Here is a 26,856-nt window from a genome sequence, read left to right as displayed (position 1 = left end):
CTTGCTTTTAGGCTTACTGAGAACTTTAGGAAGTAGCTAATTCACTCCAACACCCTACATTTTTCCTCCCAGCTGCCCTAAACCTTGATAGGCACAGGAACTACATCCCAAGAAATAACTGGTGAATTTTTTTTTTTTTTTTTTTTTTTTTTTTTTTTTTTGAGACAGAGTTTCGCTCTTGTTGCGCAGGCTAAAGTGCAGTGGTGCAATCTCGGCTCATGGTAACCTCCACCTCCCAGGTTGAAGTGATTCTCCTGCCTCAGCTTCCTGAGTAGCTGGGACTACAGGTGCCCTCCACCATGCCTGGCTAATTTTTGGTATTTTTAGTAGAGACGGGGTTTCACCATGTTGGCCAGGCTGGTCTTGAACTCTGACCTCAGGAGATCCACCCACCTCAGCCTCCCAAAGTGCTGCATTTGCAGGCGTGAGCCACTGCTCCTGGCCACTGGTGATAACTTAACTAGTGTTTTGTAACTACTTATTAATAATAAGCAACTTAACATCCCGGAATAGTAGAGTTCTCATTGTTTCTGTCTATCGTTGGTTCAACCAATCCAACATTTTAGATGTGTGAATTATGGTATACCACTTCTTGAGACATTATTCCTTTGTTAGACAATTTTGGATGGCAAGAAACATGGAAAAACATTACTCAAACTTGCTTAAAAAAGAGCTATGTGTGTTGGTGAATGTAGCTGAAATTCAGATGTAGGACAATTTTCAGGGTTGGTTTAACCAGCAATTCCTCCTCCATTTTTTCTAAGATTCCTTTGGTCTTGCCTTTTGCAGGGAGTTGGCTGCATTTTCAGCCTGCTCCCTTTCGTAGTGTCAAAGTGGCTGTTGTGTACAAGCCATCACACCCACACACCACTGTGTTCATAGAAGAGAAATACTCCTACCTAAGCATGATCAGCTACAGTCCCAATATTAGCTCGAATTGGACCACTTGGGTCACATGTCCTCCATGTGCTGATTGGATTAAGCCAAGTGGGTGCAGCATAGCTGTAGGGGTAGGTTCAGCCTCCATCGAGGTATATGGCCAATGTGGATAAGTGGTGGATACTAAATGAAAACATGGGTGACATTAAGAAAGAAGATTAAATGGATCATGGATTGGCAACCTACAATGTCAATTCATATTAAACACACACACACACACAATTTGTCTGCTTTCATCTCTAAACAAATGATATGGTTTGGCTGCATCCCCACCAAATCTCACCTTGAATTGTAATCATCCCCACATATCAAGGGCAGGGCCAGGTGGACATCATTGAATCATGGGGGTGGTTTCCCCATATTCTTCTCATGGTAGTGAGTAAGTCTCATGAGATCAGATGGTTTTATAAATGGGAGTTCTCTGCACAAACTCTCTTGCCTGCTGCCATGTAAGACATGACTTTGCTCCTCATTTGATTTCTGCCATTATTTTGAGACCCCTCCAGTCATGTGGAACTGTGAGTCCATTAAACCTCTTTCCTTTATAAATTACCCAGTTTCATGTATGTCTTTGTTAGCAGGATAAGAACAGACTAATGCAACAATCACATCCATTCATAAATATTTACAAATATAGGATAAAGAAAATGTGGCATATATACAGAATGGAATACTATTCAGCCATAAAAATAATGAAACCTTGTCTTTTGCATTAACATGGATGGAAACAGGGTCATGGAGGTTATTGTCTGAAGTGAAACAAGCCAGACACAGAAAGACAAATAGCACATGTTCTCACTCATAAGTGGGTGCTAAAAAATGGGTACACATGAATGTAGAGAGGAGAATTATGAACAGCGGAGACTTGGAAGGGTGAGTGGATGGAATGGAGATGAATGATGATAAATTACTTTATGGGTACAATGTTCATTACTCAGGTGACAGATACCCAAAAAGTTCTGACTTGACCATTATACAATCTATGCACGTAATTGCACTTGTATCCCAACATTACATGCGTAACTCTGCCCTCCCCCAAGAAACAAATATGCATTAGTTGTTGCAATAGGCAGCATCTATGAGGGTCTCCACATTATTTTCCCCTGTGATATTTATACCCTCATGCAGCTCCTTCCCTCCAGCCTCGGTTGCACCAAGGAAGTTACTTCTAATAGAATACAGCAAAATAATGGGCCACTATTACCGAGATTAGAATTTCATCTTGTGTGTCAACTCTCACCTGCTTCCTCTGAGGGACACCATTTGCAACCACTGGAGATGTCCTACAATAAAGACCACATATAAAAGAACTGCCGTCTCTGGCCAATAGCTAGCAAAGAACTGAGACTAGTAAAAAGCAACATCAGTGCACCTGAAAGCAGATTCTTACCCAGTCAAGTTTTCACACAAAACCTCAGACCCAGATGACATTTAATTGCAACTCTATAGGAGTCCCTATGCCAGAGGACTCAGCTCATCTGTTCCTGGATTCCTGAAACACAGAACCTGTGATGTCAATAATTACGTTGCTAAGTTTTGGGAGGATGTTTTAATGCAGCAATAAATGACAAATACAAATATAATATCTCAAAACTGGAAACATTTTAATATTTAACACTACGGGCTTGATCAGCCAACTTAACCTAGATCTATCTTTTAAGAAAGATGAGTCAGTGGCTCACACCTGTAATCCCAGCACTTTGTGAGGCCGAGGCAGGCTGATTAACTGAGGCCAGGAATTCAAGACCAGCCTGGCAAACGTGGCAAAACCCCATGTGCGCCAAAACAATACAAAATTTAGCCAGGTGTGGTGGTGCAGCCTCCCAGCTACTTGGGAGGCTGAGGCAGGAGAATCGCATGAACCTGGGAGACAGAAGTTGCACTGAGCCAAGATTGCACCACTGCATGAGACTCTGTCAAAAAAGAAAGAAAGAAGAAAGAAAGAAAGAAAGAAAGAGAGAGAGAGAGAGAGAGAGAGAGAGAGAGAGAAAGAAAGAAAGAAGAAAGAAAGAAAGAAAGAAAGAAAGAAAGAAAGAAAGAAAGAAAGAAAGAAAGAAAGAAAGAAAGAAAGAAAGAAAGAAAGAAAGAAAGAAAGAAAGAAAGAAAGAAAAAAGAGATGAGTTAGACCCCTTGGTCCCATCCACTTACTCACTGAGCATGTCACTGTGGCCAAGAAATTTAGCCTTCTATGATATCTCCAATTCTTTAAAAGTTACAGTACCTATATCATAAGATTATTGTGAAGACTAAATTACACAATCCATTACTCAATAAAGTGCTTGGCAGAGAATAAATAATCAAAGTAAGATTTCATCTTTTTTAATTACTGTGTACCTATTATAAATCATACTCCTGCAGAACATTCATAAATATGGGAAATGCTCACAATATATTGTGTAAACTTAGAAAAATGTGAATGCATAGGCCAAAAAGCTAGGGGATTTTTATGTTAAAACGTAAGCAGACTAATATTGATTGTGGTGATGGCAGCACAACTCTGTGAATTCACTAAAAACCACTAAATATGGACTTTATGCAGGTGAATTTTATGGTGTGGGAATTATATCTCAATAAAGCTGTCAAAAATGTACACAGTGTTTTTGTTTTCTGTTGTAGAACTTTGTTTGCATCCTTATACATTTTGACATTCTCTATTGTGACCATATTTTTGTTTGTTTGAGACAGTGTGTTATGCTGTTGTCCAGGCTGGAGTGCAGTGGCATGATCTCGACTCACTGCAACCTCAACTGCACAGGCTTAGGTGATTCTTCCGCCTCAGCCTTCCAAGTCGCTGGGACCACAGGCGTATGCCATCATGCCAGGCTAATTTTTGTATATTTAGTAGAGATGGGATTTTCCCATGTTGCCTAGGCTGGTCTTGAACTCCTGGGCTCAAGCAATCTGCCCACCTCGGGCTCCCAAAGTGCTGGGATTACAGGCATGAGCCACCACGCCCAGCCAGCCACCACACTTGGCCTTGTTTTTAATAATCAGAAAGTCTTATTAAAAATCGAATGAGTTTAATTTAAAAATACATGCAATAAACAACTGTATAGTAGATGTGCTAGTCCATGTTCCATTATGAAACTTTATCTCTAACTATACACAGTTTTATATGGATTTAATATTCCTGGAAGCTAAGCAAACAAAATTGTTTTGTCTTATTTTTGTTAGTCTATTAAATAGGATAGGTCGATGGACTTGAGGACAGTTGGACAGAGGTCTCTGTTCTTTGCTGTGCTAGCTTCCGACACGTGGCAGTTTGCATCACCAAAGTACTCAAGGCAAAAAGGCAGTAGAGGTTGCCTGCTACTAAGATGGTGGCCACATACCTTTCTGACCCAATCATGGAAGTGACATCTCATCATTTTTGTAGTATTCCATTTATCAGAAACAAGTCATTAGGTCCCATCCACACACAAAGGGAATTACAACAAGGGCATGGCTATTCAGGAGGTGGAGTTATTAGGAACTCTCTCAGAAGCAGGTGAGCCCATAAACCTGGAACATGAGAATGAAAAGGTACTCAAAGAGATAATGAATCCCAGGCCTTGAACAGACTTCTGGGTAGAGAATAACCAATCAATCAATAAAGCATATTGAACTTACATCTGTTGTGTTTTTTAGTAGTTCTTTCTCAGTGTTTCAGGGTAGGTTATACGCAAAGTTATGTTTTAAATACTGCAAAACGATTTCCACTGCTTTTCTCTTCCCTTCACATGATATAACACTCCTCATGCCAACTGGATTTACTTATGCCCCTTATAAAGTTTTGGCTGTAATAGAATAACAAAAGTAAGACCAAACAATTTTGTTTGTTTGTTTAGCTTCCAGGAATGATAAATCCGTATAAAACTGTGTATAGTTAGAGATAAAGTTTCATAATGGAAGATGGACTAGCATGTGTACTATACAGTTGTTTACTGCATGTATTTTTAAATTAAACTCATTTGATTTTTAATAAGACTGTGATTTTTTTAAAAATGGCCGGGTACGGTGGTTGGCTGGGTGTGGTGGCTCACGCCCACCAACCTATAAGAAATCAAATCCTGCCAGCACCCACATGAGTTGAAAGTGGATTCTTTCCCTGTTAAGCCTTAACAGGATTATGGTCAGAGAACCTAGCTAAACTGTGCCCAGATTCCTGACCACAGATCCTATGAGATGACGCACGTGTGTTGATCTAAGCCACTACCTTTTAGAATAATTTGTTCTGCAATAATCAATAACTAGTATAGTCTATTACCGTGTTTACCAAATGGGAAAGACGTTACGTTGGGACAACCAAAGAGGGTGCCATTTTTATATAAGTGGGGAAAACTCTTCAATTTCTTATGCAAAGAGGTGTTCTCACCAGGAAATACAGTATTTCAACAAGTTGTCAGATTTGGATAAATGGGTGGTTGATAGGAACTGAGGTTGGAGCTCTATTTTGAAAGCAAACTGAGCTTACTTTCTTACAGAATGTCTCAAAGCATCTGTGTCTGACAGAATCCTAGCCTCAGGCTGTCATTTTTGCCACCACCAGCACCCACCTAAGTCCATGCCCCTTCTTGTTATGGTAAGAATCAAAGCTTACAAGTCTTGGTTTCCACATGGGAACTTTTCACTACGTAATTCTGAATGCTTCTTTCTTAATTTGTGGGGATTTCATGGGGTAATTTGAAGCCTGTGTATAGGTTATGTTATGTACACACTATTAAGATAAGACTGTTTTTGTCTCTGAGTGGATTCTTCGTGGAGTTTCAATAGCAATGATGCCTTTTGGATAATAACGGGTTTACATCTGCGCACTTTCCATTATGCAATGAGATAAATGGCCAATTACCCCAGCTGTACACTGTGTGAGCTGCGTATTTAGAAAGTCTCAAGTCATCACTCTGACCACAGCAAATGTACATATATGGAACAAATGTTTTCTGGGAAAATATTGTTATCCTCACATAATTCCTCAGAAAGTAAAGCTGGACTTGAACTTTGCTATGTGTCCAAAACATTATTGTTAAGACATAAGCTTTTTTTCCCTCTGTAGATTTTTATTCTCAAGGAGTAAAGATGTTTCTTCCAGCTAACCCCAACATTTATTCAGGATTTTTTGTATGTAAAATGTAGAGTACTTTATAGTTCACAAAATGTGTTTCCACATGTTTTCTCCCACAAACGTGATACATGCGGGAAGTATATTATGTATCTACTCTTTAGAAAACAGTAATGGGAAACAGTTTTCAGGGAAGTGGTCAGTGTCAGTTATACAGATGTAAAACAGCAGGCAGCCAGACTTAAGCCAGAATATTCCAGCCTTAAATTGCACATGGTTCCCACGATATTCCCCCATCTCTGCTGTCTGAATTGGGTATTATATAATAATATAATGCTTTTCAGCTGAACGAGCAAAAACGGATTCATTTAGAGGAGCAGAACATTTCAATTCCCTAGCAACGCTTCTCCCTGGTAATGCCCACCTCAGAACTTGAGGCATAAACATGTCGACCAGCCATTTATTATTTTTTGCTTGTTTCATTGCTCATCTCTTTCAATGCTATTAAACCAGTGTTTTGCTTCATCAATGTAAAAAAGATGCATATTCGCATTCTACATGGCTCCAATTGGCTTAATATTTACAGTAAAAGTGTTTACTCCCCTGATTATTACATAAAAACATTAGGCTATAGATTTAAATATCTTTTGCTTAAAAATATTTTAAGTATTCTCACACTTCTACCCCTCAAAAACTCTTACCATGCTAAAATTGTGGGGATTTTTAAGACTCCAAATCTTAAGTGGCATTTTTACTTCAAAAGTGTAAAGTTAGCTATTAGTAATTTTTAAGACAATTGAATTCCCAAATCCCATTCAGAATACTACCTCTGTATTTTTCAGTCTTCAAAGAGACTTAGTTTATAGATAAATGCAATTTTTTCTGTGTATAAATTTAAATGTAGCTAATAAAAATTAGTTATGTCTAATTTCTTGACATACATAACTTCTAAGGAAAAGGTAAAACACAAAAACACACAACAGTTTAACAAGGTGTCCAGTTGATAGTTTACTTTGACCTAATATAACACAATGTTTTCAGAATACCATGACTAAAAGTACATAAAGTTGTCATAGGTTATTATGTAGATTTTCAGTTGTCAAAGCCATGTTAATATTGTATGCCTATGAGAGAAAAGTGAGGTTGTCTCATGTTGATCATATATAAATGAGGACTAGTTAAAAATACTACATGAATTCAAAGTGAAATAAAAAACATAATATGAATTTCTCTTCTACATAAATCATCATTGAAAATCTAGTCAAAGAGGCAGTCTAGAGTTGCCATGGACACATAGCTATTTTTATAATGAAGATAAAACCAACATCATTGCTTTATAATGATATTTTGTGAATGTTTTGAATATTACTGAATTATCCACTCTTCTAAGACAGTGAAGTTATTAACTAAAGGTGACCAATTAGAGAAGAGTAAGAACAGTTCAAAAAGAGGCTTTATTTGGATTAATGAAGATGGGGAAAATCTTTTTCTGGAAATTATACAATCTCTGAAGCTTGAGTGAGTTGATCTATAATATTTCATTCAAGTATACATACTCCAAACCTTGCAGCATTAAACCCAAATAATGACAAAAACAGAAAGGAAGAGTGAACTCAAAATTCCCACAGTTCAGTTGAGATCTTTCTTTAATTATTTAGATAGGTAACCGCAATGATTGCACCCACAAAGACTGCACCTTTTCCCCCAAATAATTTAAATGTCCTTGTTCACGAGCAGCTAATAAATTAAGTTAGCTACAAGTAGTTATAAATTAAGTAATTTGTTCACAAAGATATTGGAAGTCCTGTCATCAGGCAGACTTTATGCAGGAAGGGCACATCATAGACAGTTGCAGAACTCAAATGTTAAAAGCAAGCAGTATTCCTTAGTTCTGTGATTTTGAGAAAGCCACGTCTCCTCTCTAAAACTCAAAGTACTCAACTGTAAAATGAGAAAAACAAAGACAGGAACTCCCATGATAGGGATGTTATGGATAAATAAGTTAATTACATGTAAAACTTTTAGTGTAGTGGCTGGCACATAAATCTTCAATAATGAGCATTGGTATTATTATTGTGTACTTATGATAAGATTGGCCAATGAACAGCAGTGTTATATGAAGTATATGCTGCTTAAACAGGCTGCTTTCTCTTGCTAGAAAAGGAAGGAGTAAGCAGGATTAAGAGCTGGCAAAAATTGCTACGGTCAGAGGATGCCATGTCTGGAAATATGCTTCGAGGTTGGGCATATAAAGAGGTTACTAAATAAAGGGGACACTTTTTGCTATTTCCTGGAGACAAAGTGTGTGTGTGTGCATGCGTGTGTGTGTGTGTGTGTGCACGCACACAATTAGGAAGAAAGGAAATCAAGGTCAGTTTCCTACAATCAGATCAAATTGGAGTGATTGGGGGAGACACAGAGACCAGAAGAGGTAACTAGCATTGATGTGAAAAATCAATTTTTGCAGAGACATAAGAAGAACTTTCAGAGCTTCTAAGTCAGGACTTAGTGTTTGGTTGTCACCAGGTGTGGATGAATAATTGAAATGGTGTTGAAACTGCCTTTGCAAAATTATAACTGAGAAAATTATGACAGTGAAAGAGATCAGACCTAACCAACTCCATCTTGCTTCTGACTTTTAAGCTGTCCTCATTCATTCCTAGGCGTAGGCTGAACTAACTTTGGGAAGGAATTCAGTTCATGGTTTGACTCTGAAACAAAATTGATAATAGCCCTTTCCTGGAAAGGCCCCCTTCTTGCCTGGGTACCAGACTGTCTTTGCAGGACTAATAAATTAGCTACAAGATTAGAAATGACAGTTTAGGGGGTGTGCAGCCTCTTTCAGGAACAGAATACAGCAAGAAAACTCACTTTGACCCCCTGTGATTCCACCTCCAACCTGACCAATCAGCATTCCTCACTTCCCAAGCCCCTACCCACCAAATTATCTTTAAAAGCTCTGATACTTGAATGCTTGAGGAGACTGATTTGAGTAGTAAATAAAACTCTGGTCTCCTGCACAGGCAACTCTGTGTGAATTAGTCTTTTTCCATTGCAATTACCCTGTGTTGAGAAATCGGCTCTGTCTAGGCAGCAGGCAAAGTAAACCTACTGGGCAGTTACAGTGTGAAGCCTAGAGATTGGAGTTTGTCTTTCATTGTTTGGAGAGAGCCATTCAGACGCCATGCACAAATGTGATGGAGCCTCCATTTATGTTCAGATATTGGATCTTCAGTGAAAAGAAGAGACTTACAACCAGGCTTTGCCCTAATGCAATGAAGAACTCCTCACATAGGGTGGTGGAAAACCACAGTAAAACAAAATCAATTAGCTTGAAGATGACTAGCTCAGCACAAAACCAACAAGATAGTATTAAATAGGTATTTTTTTAATTTCCAAGACTCTTGATTGTGGTGGCTAAAAAGGGAGACAAAGGGTGAGCAGAAAAAGAAACAAAAACAAAAACATGTTTTCAACTTTGCATTTAAAGATGCACTTTAAAAATTAATTGGGAGAAGTCAATTTCTTTTTTTTTTTTTCTTTCTAAATTATGGACTCACTAAAATTTCCCTAGAAGATAATCCACAATATCAACAGCCTTCAGTTAATAATGTGAATAACATGTAAAGAGATCATTACCTGGTATTTAACAAAGAAATCTTGCAATTGATGACTAGGTTGATGTTTCCACTATATCAGTCATTTGGGAGAAATATCTTTAAATATGAAATTGCAAAACAGGATCTTGTGCATTTGTCTTTGTCTTTGATAATGTTCAAAGATCAAGACAAATAAGTATGATCTTCAATGGAAAGGGGCATAATGGGAAAAAGTGAAATATCTTCTGAAGGTTTTTAATATTAAACTCAGGACAGGCACAGTGGCTCATGCCTGTAATCTCAGCACTTTGGAAGGTCGAAGCAGGTGGATCACCTGAGGTCAGAAGTCTGACTAACAAGGTGAAACTCCGTCTCTACTTAAAATACAAAAACTAGCCAGGTTTGGTTGTGTGCACCTGTAGTCCCAGCTACTCTGGTGGCTGAGGCATGAGAATCATTTGGACCCAGGAGGCAGAGGTTGCAGTGAACTGAGATTGCACCACTGTACTCCAGCAAGCCTGGGCAACAGAGCAAGACTCTCTCTCAAAAAAAGTAAAATAAAACCTCAAAAGCATACATACTATTGCAGAAGTTGCAGAATCACTGAGAAGCAAACAAGATTAAAAAAAAATAAAGCCTTAGAAAAAAATGTGGTAACACAGGGCAAAGTGAATGAATACAGAAATAGCACCACTGTATGTTATTTGCAGAAAAAAAATAAATGAATTAAAAACGTGAAACAGATCTGAGAACTGCTTATGGAGTACTGTCCTGTGTAAATAGCCTCCCAGGTTTTGTGTTTGCCTGTAAAGTTACAAATTGTGATTCTTAGTTCTGCCTGGGACAATACACCTATGTACTACTCTTTCTGTATATTTCTTTTGCTTTTATATAATTTCAGAGGCCTATTCAATTGGCAATGTTCTCAGTGAGCCAGGATAAGCTTCTCACTACATGGAAAAATACAACTTGGTTCTCAGGTTTTGGAAAAGTTGAAAGCATCTGAATTTCAGTGAGATGACCAGATTTAATTGGAGCCCAAAGGAGAAATTCCCATTTGTACTAGCTCCAGTCTTCCCAAAGTTTTAGGGGCTACATAGAGATCAGAGCAAATTGGCTATTATCAGTGCTTCATTGTTTTCCACCCAACAAAGTACTTTGCTGAGATCATATAGTATTTTTTAAAAATTACATGGAAATAACAAATGTTTTACCTTGCCTCCAACCCTAAAAGTATTATGAAAATTGTGATAATATTTTTAAATAAATGGTGCACTTTTTTCTTTTTTTAATTTATTATTTTCATTTTTAATTATTATGAATATGTAATAGTAGTACATATTTATGAGGTACATGTGACATTTTGAAACAAGCACACAGTGTATCTCTTCTTAAGTTATGAATTAGTAATAGTAATACCTGTCTAGTTCTAGGGTAGAAAAAAGCCTCTTATTAATATTAATATACACTTATAAAGAACCTAGGGGATATCATATGCTCTGTACTAGACAAAGAGAGTGAAAGAACATATGTTTTTCTTCAGGTGATTTGCATTCTCTAGAATATAGCAGAAAAGCGCAAAGATGCATAACAGACTGGCGTATGCCATGCAGGAAGAGTGTCTAAATTCTGGACTGTTGAGTGAATGCATAGGACAGGATTTTAGGGAAACAAGCAGGAACTTCGAAGGAAGTCTTCAAACAGAAAATAGAATTTGAGCTAACTCTCCCTGACCTCGATATTTTATTTAAGAAAAATTTCGGATATAAAGCAACATTGAAAGAATTTTAAAGTGAGTGTCCACCTACCACATAAATTGTGTTAGGTGGATGCTGCCTTTAAATTACTATGAATAGTCTTATTAAGTTGGTAAATTGCTATACTATTTTTATGAAATATCTATTCACCTACACATCCCTGTATCCATTCATTCATTCATCTTATTTTTTATTCATTTCAAAGCAAACCACACACATTAGTACACTACTTTCTAAATTCTTCAGTATGCATAACAGGAACCAGATTTTAATATTTGTTTATAGTTGTTGAATTAGGTTTTACATGAAATGAGTTGCACACAGTCAGGCTCAGTGGCTCACTCCTGTAATCCCAGCACTTTGGGAGGCCAAGGTGGGTGGATCACCTGAGGTCAGGAGTTCAAGAGCAGCCTGGCCAACGTAATGAAACCCCATCTCTACTAAAAATATAAAACTTAGCCAGGCGAGGTGGCGGACGTATGTAATCCTAGCTACTCAGGATGCTGAGGCAGGAGAATCACTTGAATTCAGGAGACAGAGGTTGCAGTGAGCTAAGATCACGCCATTGCACGCCAGCTTGGTGGACAAGAGTGAAACTTCATAAGAAGAGAAGAAAGAGAGAAAGAAAGAGAGAGAGAGAGAAAGAAAAGAAAGAAAGAAAGAAAGAAAGAAGAAAGAAAGAAAGAAAGAAAGAAAGAAAGAAAGAAGAAAGAAGAAAGAAAGAAAGAAAGAAAGAAAACGAGAAAGAAAGAACAAACGAGCAACGCAAAGGTCGAAAGGCGCCGATCCGCACAGGGATAAAGAGAAGGGCTGCAGAGTCCACTTTCACGTTCCTGTCGCCGAATGTCAGTGCAGGCAACCAGGAAGGAGGAAGATGCACACCTGGTTGAAAGAAATTGAGATGCACACATTTTAGCATTCATTCCCTGAGTTTTGACATACATATACATCTAGAAAACCAAACCCCTTTCAAGATAGAAAACATCAGCACCCCAGAGATATCCTTTGTTTCCCTTCCCAGGCAAGTCTCGCCTCAGCAACACCATCTCAACCCCCTTCAGAGGCAACTGCTATCTTCAGGTTTTCCCAGTGTAGATTAGTTTTGCCCATCCTGAAACTTTATTTAAGTGGAATAATACACTACACTCCATTCATCTGTGGATGGACGTTTGCGTTGTTTCTATATCTTGGCTGCCATCACTAATGCTGTACTTGGACAATTTTAAATTTGAGGCTATTATGAGTAAAGCTATGCCAGGAACATTCTTATAGTCTTTTTGGAGACGTATATTGCCATTTCCATCAGATATTGGTATAGTCACTTCAGCATATTTGCGCTTGCTGCTTGCACTGTATATTTTTTCCCATCCATTTGCATTCAGACTATGCATAAAACACTTGTTTATAGACTATGTATTGGTTTTGCTTATTGATCCATTGTTACAATTCTTGTGTTTCATTGAATTTTTTATTCCATCAATATTTATTGTAAATTAATATTTATCTTTAGATTTTATTTTTATTCCTTTTTTCTTGACTACTTTTGTGATTTTATTTTTTAACTTTATTTATTTATTATTTATTCAGGGGTACAGGTGCAGTTTTGCTACATAGTTTACTTGTGTTGTGGGGATTTGTTGTACAGGTTATTTCATGACTTAGGTATTTAGATTCCACTTTCAATTATTGATTGGATTTTGAGCTATCTTTAGTGGTTGCAATACAGAATACACACATTCTTAGCTTTTCATAGCCTAAAGTTAATATTGTACCACCACACATAAAATGCGGAAAACACACAGCTATTCAGGTTCATTTACTAACTCCCCCCAGCTTACTGTACATTACACAGGCTTTTACAGACATTATTCACTCTTCCTGAAGATCTAAGTTTTACCTTCAGTTCTTAGGTTTTCTTATCATTCAATTTTGCAAGTGATGCATTTCTCGTTTTCTTTTCCCTGAAAGTACCTTTTGTTACCTTCAGTCTTAAACAATACTTTTGCTTGATATAAAATTCAACAATTTTTCACCAACCCTTCGAAAATATGGCCCCATAGTCTTTTTGTCTCCATATTTGTGAAGAAGACTGGGTGATTATCCAAGGTTTAAGTAATGCATCATTTTCCTCTGGCAGCTTTCAAGATTTTCTTCTTATCATTGTCTTCCAGCAGTTTGACTCCACTGTGTTTACACGTGTTTTTCTTAGTGTTTATTTTGCTGATGCTTATTAAACTTTTGAATGTATAAATGTATGTCTACCACCGCACTGGGAAAATTTTATTCAATTATATTTAGTGTAGCATTTCCCCCTCTCCTCCTGGGATCCCAACTACATATTAGTTAAATATTTCTTACATTGTGATACTGATTCAGGTGGTCTGCTTATTTTCTTCAATCTCTCTTGTCTCCCTCTATCATTCTTGATAAATTCTAGAAATCTGCCTTTATGGTTGCTAATTCCTTTCTGTCCATTCTGCTGCTAAATCCATCCAGTTAATATTTTCAGGTATTGTATTTTTCACTTTCAGTATTTCTACTTGGATTTTCTTTTCCATTGTTCCACTTTCTCTGCTGAGATTCCCTATTTTTTCAGTCATCTTGGACATATATTCCTTTTCCATCTGAAACATATTATAATGGCTGTTATAAACAACTACTTTGGTAGTTCCAACATCTGGATCATCTTGATGGAAATGGGGAGTGGTCTCTGTCGAGGATCTTTCTTCTTGAGAATGTTTCCCATATTCCTTGTTCATTGTATGTTGAGTAACTTTGGATTTTGTCCTGAATATTGGAAATTTTATTTTGTGTTAATGGGGGCCCTATTCATTTATGTGACTTGTGTGTGTGTGTGTGTGTGTGTGTGTGTGTGTGTGTGTGTGTTTTGCCAGACAATTGCTTTTGTTAAGGAAGCAGGTGACTAGGAGAGGCAGAGTGACACCATTTTTAAAACAACTCCATCTTAAAACTAGCAAGGCACATTTCTTGCCAGTCATGAACCATGGTCAGAAAATGTTTATAGCTGAGGAAACAGCCTAAAGATACCTACAAGGACACATTCCTACAACAACAGAAAGTCCAGATGTCCCAATACCCATAACAATATATGCTTAACCGACTTTCTTCTTTTACCACACTCTGTGATTTGCCTTAAATGTCTTCCTGAGTGGGATCCAAGAACTCTCTCTTGAGATCTGGATCAAGACCCCTTTTTTGCTGGGTAACAGTTTCACTAGACTCTAAATGCCAACAGTTTCTGGATGGCAGATAAAATCTCAGCCTAGTTATTTTATTTGTATCTGAGATGATTTGTCTCTGAATTACACGTGCATGTGTCAGCTAAAGAGTTGAGACAAATTTATACACAGAATTTAGGACTCCTTGTATGTGAATATTTTCACTTTGGGATGTACCCCTTCACTCTGCAAAGGATATAGTTGCCCCAAATTCTTTAATTTCTTCTGGCTAGAGAAACCATAGGTTTTGTATTGGAATTTTAGTTGAAGTGTTACCTGTGATGTGTTTTCTGGCTAAAATCTGTAAGAATGGAAGAATTCAAACTTGTGATTTGTTTTATTCATGTGTCAACTTCCCTCCAAAATCAGTCTGCTTGTATTTACTTTCTTCTGACTTCAGATCGTTGATTTGTGTCTCTTCCCTAGATTTTGTTCTTGCTATCTGGGTATTTGTTGGTGCATTATGGGCTTCACTGGACATACAGAAGTGAAATTCCTGAGCTGAGTTTCTACAGAATTTGATACTTAGGTAAGCAAAAATCAGAGAGTGATGAATTACATGCAAGAGAAATATGCCTATCAGAGATTCTGGGGCACATTTGGTGTGCTCCATGTGCAATGAAAGAAATATGGTGGCCCACTTTGGTTTAATACAAGTGGGAAGCTAGATATCAAGTCTGGAAGCAAACCATGCCCTTATAATTGTCAGGGGTAAGTGGCTATATTGGGTCTTGTCCAATGGCTGAAAATTAGAGGTGGGAGATTAGAGGAGCTGACTGTGAATCCACACCAATAATTGTATCAGAAGGAAGAGACCACAGTGATTGAGATAGGGAAGCATGATGGAACAGATCTTTTTAACTAACATAAGGAACATGAGATTGTATATTGAGGGGCACTGATAAGCGGAGTGAGAGAGCATCAACTAAGGAATGGATAAATATAATGTGATACATTTACACAGTCAAATTTTATTTGGCAATAAAAAGGAAAGACACACCGATGCATGCTATATCATGGATACGCCTTGAAAACATCACACCAACTGAAAAATACAGTCAATATAGGCACCCATTGGACAAATCCATTTATATAAAATGGAAGAAAGAGAAGAAGAGGCAAATGGCTGTCTCTTCATTTTCTATTTTTATAGAATAAGACCCTTGCATGATCACTCTTGTCTTGACATCTGCTTCTCATGGGACATGGGATAAGGTGAGAATCCATCCAAGCATCCTGAAGTTTTCATACCAGCATCTCATGGCAGTTTCTTCCTCCAGGTGCCATGGCACTACATCATCACCCTTCATTTAGTTATCTGTCTTTCTTATTAGATTGCAAGATCTTTGAAACCAGGAATGTTTTCTTATTCTTCAAGACTACTACTCTATGTGACACAGTAGTGATGCTTAAATACTGTGGAAAGAATAAATAAAAGAACACAGTCCGTTAAGCTTGCATAAGAGTAAATTACACAAAGGCTGGTGAGGATGTGGAAAAAGGGGACCACTTGTACTCTCTTAGTGGGAATATAAATTAGTACAGCCCCTATGAAGAACAGTCATTTCTAAAAATAGAACTACCATATGAAACAGCAACCTTACCACTGGGTATACACCCAAAAGAAAGGAAATAAGTATATCGAAGAGACATCTACAGCCCCGTGTTTACTACAGCACTATTCACAATAGCCAAGACATGGAATCAAGCTAAGTGTCTATCAACAGATAAATGGATAAAGAAAATGAGGCACATATACACAATGAAATTTATTCGGCCACAAAAAATAATAAAATCCTGTCATTGGCAAGAACATGGATGGAACTGGAGGATATTATGCAAAGTGAAATGAGCCAGGCACAGAAAGACAAATTTTGCATATTCTCACTCATATGTGGGAATTAATTTTTTTTTAAATTGAACTCATGAAGATAGAGAGTAGAATGGTGGTTATCAGAGGCTGGGGAGGGTAGTAATGGGGAGGGGAGGATAAAATGGGGATGGTTAATGGGTGCAAAAATAGCAGTTAGATAGAAGGAATAAAATCTAGAGTTTAGTAGTGCAATAGGGTGACTATAGTTAACAATAATGTATTGCATATTTCAAAATAACGAAAGGAGTGGAATTGGTATGTTCCTAACACAAAGAAATAATAGATGCTTGAGGTGATGGATACTTCAGTTACCCTGATGTGATCATTACATGTTGTATGCTTGTATCAAAATATCACACGAACCCCATAAATACATACAAAATGTATATACCCATAATAATTAAAAGTAAAAAATTAAGACAAAAACAGTAAATTATAATAATGTCTGGTTAATTTCGGAGACAACTGTCCTTCTCTATAAATCACTGTCATAACACCTAAAAAATCAGATTCAAGGTGCTCTCTCTATTTGTATGTAAATTTGTGTCATTCTCTGTTAGTGGCCTCTGCAGATATGACAAGGCTTCTCATTATAGGCCATTCTTCGTGTGTGTGGCTATTTAAACCACTTAAAGCCTTTTTTTTATATGATTTGAGAGTGAAACATGAAGTATACTATATTAGCTTCACTACTCCTCTTTTCTCACGGAGGGAATAGCTTAATAAAATAAGTCATCCATTCTAAGCGGGAGATATCTTTAGGAATGCCACTGATGTAGTACAAGAAAATTAGGAACCGAATTGCTATTTCAATTCTAGTCAATATTTTCCAAATGTTAGTGAGCATATAGTCTCCTTGGAAATCTACATTAGGAAAAATAATAGCTAAAATACTGCCATAGACAATAATTTACTACATACAAATTGATTATTTTTGTTACAATAAAGAATAAATCATAATTTGTCCTAGGTAATCCATGAATAGTTTGAAGGAAACGTAACTTCTGCTAACTATACTAGATAATTTACCTCCAGCTCCTATATTTCTACTGCCTAGATTCAGGAGAATGTGGTTGTATAGTAAAATGTACCTGTACTCCTTTATGAAGTAAAATACATTGGATCAATCCAGATAATGACTGTGCTGTTTTGCTCAAAGTTTTTGTGATCATCATAGAGTGAAATACAGCTCATTTCAAATAGTATTAACTTCTCTAATAAATGTACATATGCAGGATGTTTTAAGAAATAAATTTTGCTTCTAGTTATCTCAATGTGGCTGAAAATGTCAGAGTATTTTTCTTTAATTATAATGAAAGAAATCTCAATCTTGAACTGTATTCACACCGTGTCAGATTATAGAAAATTGAGCTCATAATGAGACCCTCTCTCTTATTTCATAAACCAGCATTGTTGGCTTTGTGGGCACATATATTAAAAACAAGAATTCTCTTGTGGGTTATAGTTAATGATATCTTTAATCCCGACGTCTCTGTTGGCTGAAAGATTCCAAAGTGAGCTTTTACAATACAGAGCCATTTTTTTTCATATGGAACCAGAAACTAAACGGCAAAACAACAACAAAAAAAAGTTCTTGGTAAGATAACACTAAGAACAATTTACAGGACAAAAAGATTTTTATCCAAGACCCAAGAAGCAATGCCGTCTGATCAATTGTGGGTCTTTGGCTTTAGGCTTTATCTGCCACGTATTAGAAACATTATCATTACTTTACCATATCATTATACATACCAGACAATAATCACTATTTTTTTTCCAAAATAACCTCAAATCTCACATGTTTCATAAGTTTTAGAATTCCATTTTTTAAAACAACACAGATGTCATGAATATAAACCATTTGCCTTCCAATTGAAATATCTGCATAATGTTGAATGGCCCTGTTATTAAATGTAGAACGAAGTGTTATTTCTGAGTGAACCCCATAGCACATTACAAATGCCTCTATTTGGTAATTTATAAAATTTTTTCTTTTAGCTTTTTATCAAGATGCTTCAGGTACTGCTTTATTCGGAGGATTTTCTGGAAATTGCTCACTTTCTTTGGAAAACAGAAGAAACTATTTTTTTTTCCAATTGAAGAATTTCTGAGTACAAATGTGGAGTATCCCTCTGTGCTGTAGCCTTTCTCATATCATGGCCACCTCATAATAATGTAGCCCCCCAGAGAGTCGTCTGGTTTCAGATGCATGAGGGCAGGAAATAAAGTGAAGGAGGAGGAAAACGTAGGTCAGGAAGAAATGAGGGAAAAATAAATAAGCCAAACTCAAGCAAGCTTTCCGTAAAAACAAATAATGATTATCAGATTGCAAAAGCAGTTATGTATGTGCTAAAAGTAGAACATAAATAACATGATATTTATTTGAAGAGTCATCATGCTTTGTAGAATGATTAATAATTATGTTGTTCTCATAATTCACATCTAAACTTGCAATTACTTTTCTATAAAGTATTACCTCCTGTAAATCTGTAATAGTGGCCATTTTCTCTACACATGCCAAATCATAGATTTAAGTTAATCTTATAATAAAATAATAGTGTACTTTTTTCTAAAATTATTCCATCATCACTAAGGGTTTTGAATTTAATCCCTTTTGATCTATTATTTTATCCTTCAATGGATAGTCATCTTAAAATTTTCTTCCTTTAATTCTATGTTTAACATGTATAAGAAGAAGAGGAGGTAGGGTCTTGCCATTGTATAATCATTAAACTTCTATATACTAATTAACGGTTAAATATAAAGCTAAAAGACTTAGTGACATACTAGAAGCAGAAAAGCAGTTTAAATTATAATATCCATACATATTTTAAAGCCACCATTACAGGGCTACATAAATATATCTAACCTATTTCCCAATGAAAAATGAGAAAGTAGAGTTCATAGTATGGCAAAATAAGGAGACAGTATTATAGGTAGATTGAAAAACAATCATACATTCGAGTTGTACAATGTGATGCTTTGCTACGTGTATATATTGTGAAGTGATTACCACCATCAAGTTAGTTAGCATATCTATCACCTCATATAGTTAGCGTTTGTGTGTGTGTGTAGTGAGGACACTTAAGATATACTCTCTTAGTACATTTCAAGTATACAATACAGTATTGTTAACTATCATCACCATACTGTACATTGGGTCTCCAGAACCTGTCCATCTTTTATAATAACTGAAAGTTTGTACTCTTTGACCATCATCTCCCCAAGTTTCCCACTTCCCAGTCCTGGTATCCATCGTTCTACCTTCTGCTTTTACGTGTTCAACTTTTAAAATTCCACACATTGGTGAGATCATGCATTTGTCTTTCTCTGCCTGACTTATTTAGATTAGCATAATGCTTGGTTGCAAATGACAGGATTTACTAAAAGTGCTAGAATATCCTTTGATAAGCCAGGTTGAGGTGTAAGTGGAAATGCATAGATTGCCTTCCTATGGGTCACATGGACTCCAACTAGGATAATATTTGATGGTGGTCAAACAATACAGCCGTTGTTGCTATAGAAATTTAGGAAATTGGAATTGAGCATGATGACTTCCCTCTGCCTTGCATAGAAATGGACCTTGCTATGTGACCCACCCTCAGGTAAATAATTAACTGTGGAAGTCTGCTAATCTGTGAGTTCAGCTTTTATCCTGAATATAGGATGTCTGCCTGTTGGTAATCACATTATCATCATTGTCGTCATCACTGTCCTTATTGCCATCATCATAATAATTACCATCATCCCCATAACTATCATAATTATCACCATCGCCATCATCATCATTATTACCATCACCACTATTATCACCATCACCACTATCATTATCACAATTATCACCCATCATCATTATCACCATCATCATCATCACAATCATCACCATTATCATTATCAACACCATCATCATCATCATTATTGCCCTCACCATCATCATCATCATCACCATTACCATTAACATTATCACAATCATTACCATCACCATCATCACCATCACCACCATCATCATCACAATCATCACCATCATCATCACCATCATCATCATCACAATCATCATCATCACCATCATCATCACAATCATCATTATCATCATCACTCATGTATTTTTTTACTGTTGACCAAGTATTTTCATATGTTTTCTTACTTGAAATGAATTTTATGAATTTCTGTCTTCAAGAAATTGTATGTAAAATGGATAGACAAATTGAAACTGAAACACAAGCAGTGAATATGAGTTAAGTTTTGAGCATCTTGCAGTGAACAGGACTTAAGTGTTTGACTATGCTGTAGAAAATGCTGGGTAGAGCAGATGGAGCATTTTAACATTGGAAAAAAACTAGAGACATCAGAAGCAAAGTTCTTGGAGAAGTGGGATCCTGAAATGCATTCACTGATTCAACCAATAATTTTTAAGTGCCTGTTTTATTCCAAGTTGGGTGGTAGTTGTGAGGGGCTGCAAAGATATGTGAGTTAAAAGCTTCATCTTCAAGAGAAACATGCAGGCTAATGAGGAAGAAAACAAATAAATAAGATAAACAAATAATGTGATTATTGTATTACCTAGGCTTCCCTTAACAGTGGCAGGAAAAGCTTCTAAGTGGATACTTTAGGTAAGAATGTAGTTTCAGGAAGAAGGAGTTCAGAACAAAGGGAATAAAACAGAGAACCCTTAGAACAAGGATGCTTCATTGACTTATCCACCTCCAGAAAAGTACATGTTCAATCCTGTCAGAGACCTTCTGAAAAGCCTCTGAAATACATCTTAAAACTATCTATCTGAGACATTAAAGGGGTAAGTCACTTATTTTACAGCTCCTGATAGGCAGTAGCCAAGGGCGGCACCATTGACACTGTGATTTTTTGGCTGCCCATGAGTGGTGGGCTTTGCAGATGTCTCATGCTGAGATGTCAGGGAAGCCCTAAGCAAAGCAGCATGAAAGGTTGTTGTCCAATTATACTTGTGTAAAGCACCACACAGAAGTGATGGCATAAGAGTTGGAGAAGAAAGGACATTGAGGAACATAAAAGACTTCCATACAACAACTCTGCAGAAGTCTTCCTTTCATACTCTAATAATAGGAAAATCTCAAACGAATGTATATGCTTTGATAAAGCCAATAACGATCACATTTATTTGATACATTTTGAAATTTAGTTTCATTTTGCCTTAACAGGTAACCACACAATACTTATTCTCTAAGATAAAAATATTTTCACTAGCTTTCTAAGAATTGGAATGTTATGAAATGAATGAGGCACTCATTTTCTTTGCGTATTCCACAATTTACTTTCAAAATAAGCAAATCTGTGACATATGCCCTTAACAAAGTTTTACACCAATTTTTAAATAAAACATAATTTGAGTTTCACAACACTGAAGTGAGAATTTTTAGAGTGTTTTCTAAGATGAGTATTCTTCACCTCTCGTAGGATCACCTTTCTATTTCAAATCAGAAACATGTCTTTAGATATGTAAGATTGTTTGGCAAGGAGAAATATATTCTACATTTTGTAGAAATGTAGTACCTGAATTACATTCTCCCAAAAGGAAGCAAGAAAGGATTGACAAGAGAAAGTGTTGTTCCATGAATATGGGTACATGTTGGACTGAGGATTGATAATAGGTGAATGATGGTAGGTCTATACAAAGCCAACTTATGTGAAAAACAGTGTTGAAGCTGAAAGAGTGGTTCTTATCCTTGGCTGCACATTAGAATGACCCAAGAAGCTCTTTGTGTAAAATCCTGATGTCAAGGCCACCTCTTAAAGCAATAAAACCAGATGCTAACCTTGATTTACAATGTGCAGCTATAGTTGAGAGTCACTTACTTAGAGGAGTTCTTCTCAATCTTTAATCTGTGTGAGAAACTTCTTGTTATCTTCTTAACATGTAGGATATAATTAACTCAGTCTGGGGTGAAGGTTTGAAATTCTGCATTTCTAACAAGCTCCTGTGAGGACCAAGTTGATGTTCTAACGACCAGTCCTGGAGTAGTGTGGTTGAGTCTTGACAACATTGAGGTTACTCTCCCAACTCGATTTTTAAATACGTCAGTGTGTGTTTATCTGTGTCCTCTTGTAACCTTTATTAATCACCCACAGAATATTCAACAGACATACAAACATGACTAAGACATGACCCCTGCTTTCAAGGTGGAGACAAAGTGTGAAGAGTTGTCTACACCATGGCATGGTGCCTGGGATACACTTATCCACACCAGACTGCAGCTCTCCACAGCAGCATCAGAAAGGTAAGGTTGACTCCTTCTGGAAGAAAGAAGCATGAGTCCACTTGCAATGTCTGAGAGCAGTGTTTTCAGAGCAAGTATTTGCATGTATTTGGTTTTTTTTCTGGCTGCTGTAACAAATCACCAAAAGGAGAATGGCTTAAAACAGCAGAAATGTATTACCTTACGATTCTGGAGATCGAAAGGCAAAACTGGTCTCACTGGAGCAAAATCAGACTGTTGGCAGGATTGTGTACCTTCAGATGCTCAAGGAAAAGGTGGTTTCTTGCTTTTTCCAGGTTCTAAGGACTGCCAGCTTTGTGTGGTTCATGGTCCCTTCCGTTCATCTGCAAACCCAGCAACATAGCCTCTCTCTCTGACTCTGGTGCAGTCGTCACATCTTTTTGTCTGATCTCTTCTGCCTCCCTCTTCCATTATGAAGGACCCCTGTGATTACATTGGTCCCATCTGATAATTCAGGATGATCTCCCCATCTCACAGTCAGTGGATTAACAGCCTCAATGGCAACAACAGCTTAACATCAAACCAAAACATTTGGTTTTTATTTGATGTTAGGTAAATAAGTGTTGAACACGAAATTCGGAAATAAAACGGAGCAAACATACAAACTATATTTCCTGTACACCTCAATCATCACAGAAACAAGTAATTACATTATAGGCTTGCTGTTTGCCTATGAACACAAAGTTACACATCTAGTTAGAAATCTAACATCACCCCGTCTCTACTAAAAATACAAAAACTAGCCGGGCGAGGTGGCGGGCGCCTGTAGTCCCAGCTACTCGGGAGGCTGAGGCAGGAGAATGGCGTAAACCCGGGAGGCAGAGCTTGCAGTGAGCTGAGATCTGATCCGGCCACTGCACTCCAGCCCAGGCGACAGAGCAAGACTCCGCCTCAAAAAAAAAAAAAAAAAAAAAAAAAAAAAAAAGAAATCTAACATCAAATAACATCAACCTAACCTCAAATAAACCTAACATCAAATAAACAACAAATTTTTCCTTTGCCATGTAACAGCATAATCGTAGCTTCTGAGGATTAGGACCGTGGACATCTTTGGATGGGGATCGTTACTGCCAACTTTAATCAAAAAGGTCAGAATCTAGTTTAAAGAGGGTTTATTCAATCACAAAGTTAAGGACAGGCTGCCCTGGGAAGCACAGATTCCAAATAATGGAAGTAAGTATTTCAAAATGTAGAAGTTTGGGATTGCTTATTTAGACAATGTTCAGAGAAGTTTAATAGAATTTCAACATCTTTCAGTATGATGTTTGATGCCATTACAGTGATCTGATTAGTCAACGTAGTCTTATTCTTTGAGGAAAGGTGTATTTAACATTCCACACTGAAGATGTGACTGTGAAGGGATTTTGGGCACCATCTGGTCTGAGTTAGGTGCAGAACAATAAAGGAGACAGTTAATCTATAACAAAGATCAGTAATTGGAAGAGGAAGGCCTAGTCTCTGGTCTCTCCTAGTCATTTACAGAACAAGAGCAGTAAAGAAGAGAGTTAAGCTATTATCTAAGAAGCAGAATTGCAAGCATGCTACATGACTCACTTTCCAGGGTTTAACTCCCTCCTTGACATCGTAAATTTAGAGGGTCCTGAAATTGTATTTTATTTTCTACATTATTGTGCCAACCACAGCAAGGGCACGAAACCCACAGTTCTCATCACTCCCTCCCTTCTCTGTTCCTTGCAGTACTTTTCCCTTAGGGGATACTTGAGAGTTGAATATATACTTTTTTATATTGATATCTTTTACTTCAGTGAAATCTGACTTTCCCAGTGGAGTATAAATGCCTTAATGTCAAAGGCTAAAACGGAATCTCATAGTCATGCATTGCTTAACTAGAGCGATACATTCTGAGAAAGAGTCTTGAGGTGATTTCATTGCTCAAACATCATAGCATGTGCTTACACAAGCCTAGACAGCATAGCCTACAACACACCTGGGTGATACTGCCTACTGCTCCTAGGCTACGACCTGTACAGTGTGTTACCATAATGACTATTCCAGGCAATTGTAACACAATGGTCAGCGTTTATGTATCTAAACATATATAAACATGAAAAGATACCGTAAAAATTCAGTATTATTAAAATCATGTTTAAACAAAGAATATGTACAGTGAAAAATATGGGATTAAAGTATTTCTGTGATTAAACATATTTAAATACAGAAAAGTTATAGTAAAACTGCAGTACTAAAATCTTACGGCGCCACCATTGTTCATGTGATCTTTCACTGACCAAAATGTGGTTATGTGGCATGATTGTATTTTTTCCTTTATCTTATGAATCGCAGTCCAGTATTGTTTTAGAGTTTAAGATAACCATTTCTAGAGTTGATAGGTAGCTGTGCTAAATTTCAGAAAAACGACAAAGAAAGACATTAACCAGTTTTTAGACAGTCTTACATATTGACTTTTATTACTTTTTTTTTCTGTTGGAAAAAACCTAAACGTATACCAGAAATGGGAGCTATATGTTGAGATAAGACAGATTTGTCAAACGTAAATTCAATGAGCCCTTAAAAATTAAAATTTATATTTAAAAAATAGAAGTATAAATTTTAATCAATATTGTGGTGACGGGATTATGATGTTCTCATGCAAAACCAAACCAAATAGTTAAACGTCATCCTTAGAAAGCCAGGCATGGTGACTCATATCTATAATCTTGGCATTTTGGGAGGCCAAGGAGGGAGAATCATTTGAGGCCAGGAGTTCGAGACCAGCCTGGGCAACGTAGCAAAACTCCGTTTTTACAAAAAAATTAAAAAAACAAAATTAGCCAGATATGGTGGCACGCACCTGTAGTCCCAGATACTCTGGTGGCTGGAACGGTAAGATTGCTTGAGGTGGAGGCTGCAGTGAGTCATGACTGCACCACTGCACTTCAGCCTGGGTGAGCATGAGACCCCATCTCAAAAAATTTAGAAACAGTAAAAAACTAAAAATCATCTTTAGAGTATATAATATCCTAAATTTTTTTTTCTTACTAACCCAAAGTTTGTTCTATAATTGTTAGAGTTTGTTTCTCTCTCATGTATCATCTCTTTTTGAAAGGAGTCCTGTCTTGCCTAGCTCGGTACAATTTTCTTCTCATGTGTGTTTTTGTACACAACAGATGCTTAATAAATGTTTTTACAATTATTTGTACTAAGTCTCTGATCTTGTGGATTAATGGATGTGAGTTTTCTTCCTCTCTGAAGAAGAGATAATTCCGCTGTGCTTGGGTGTATAGTTACAAACTCACACTCGGTAAACCCACCTGGGTACCCAATCTATCTCCTTGCCTTACTTAAATTTGGATTCCAGGCAATTATCTAATGTCTCTCCACCTCAATTTCCTTCTTTGCCAAGTGGGCATAATAGCAACAATCCATTTGCTGAGTGGTTTTGAGGATGCAGTGCATATAAAATTCTAAGAACAGGTCAGATACCACTGTGGCCATTATACTAGATTATTTTCAACCTTCAGATGATCGCTTTACATATTTTGAGGGTCTATCTAATTTTCTTTTTAATGCAGGAATATAAAGGACCAGTGCTAGGCTATTTTTTCCCAGTCTATTTATTTTAATAAGTAAGATGGTGAATATCAATGTTTTCAGAGAATGGTTTTAAAGCTTTGCAATCTATCAGAGAAAGTCGAGTGGAATATTTTTTCTGTTGTTCATCCCATAATGAAAATGTTCCTCTAGTTGAAACCATCACTTTAAATATTTATGCAACCTCAGTTTAAATATAGTTAAAGAGTCATTTCCTCACCAGTAAATAAAACATAAGCCCCAAAGAAAGCAATCTGAATGTTCAATGTAGAAATTAGGTATTATTCTTCAACCAGTGTGTGCCCTTAGAAGTGGATCTGTCATGTTATCCTAACTCCCTCTCTGTGGCATTCAGATTAAAATATTCCCAGTACTATTAATAAAAACATTTAACCTTTGCATATCGTATTGAAAATATAACAAGTGCTCTGCACATTGATGAAGAGATATTGCATCACAAGTCTTTAGGATAGGTCTAGCAGCATTTGTTTTTCAGCAGAAAAATCTTCACCATTAAAACCCAGCACAGCACAATTTACTCTGGTTTAATAGCAACTGATTAACTACCTGGATCTGATTTGGAATAACTCATCTTTAATGGAAATAGT

Source organism: Rhinopithecus roxellana, chromosome 7 (genome assembly GCF_007565055.1).
Source record: "Rhinopithecus roxellana isolate Shanxi Qingling chromosome 7, ASM756505v1, whole genome shotgun sequence".
Taxonomy (NCBI): Eukaryota; Metazoa; Chordata; class Mammalia; order Primates; family Cercopithecidae; genus Rhinopithecus; species Rhinopithecus roxellana.
The sequence above is the reverse complement of the archived record's forward strand: the minus strand, read 5'-3'. Positions refer to the sequence as shown.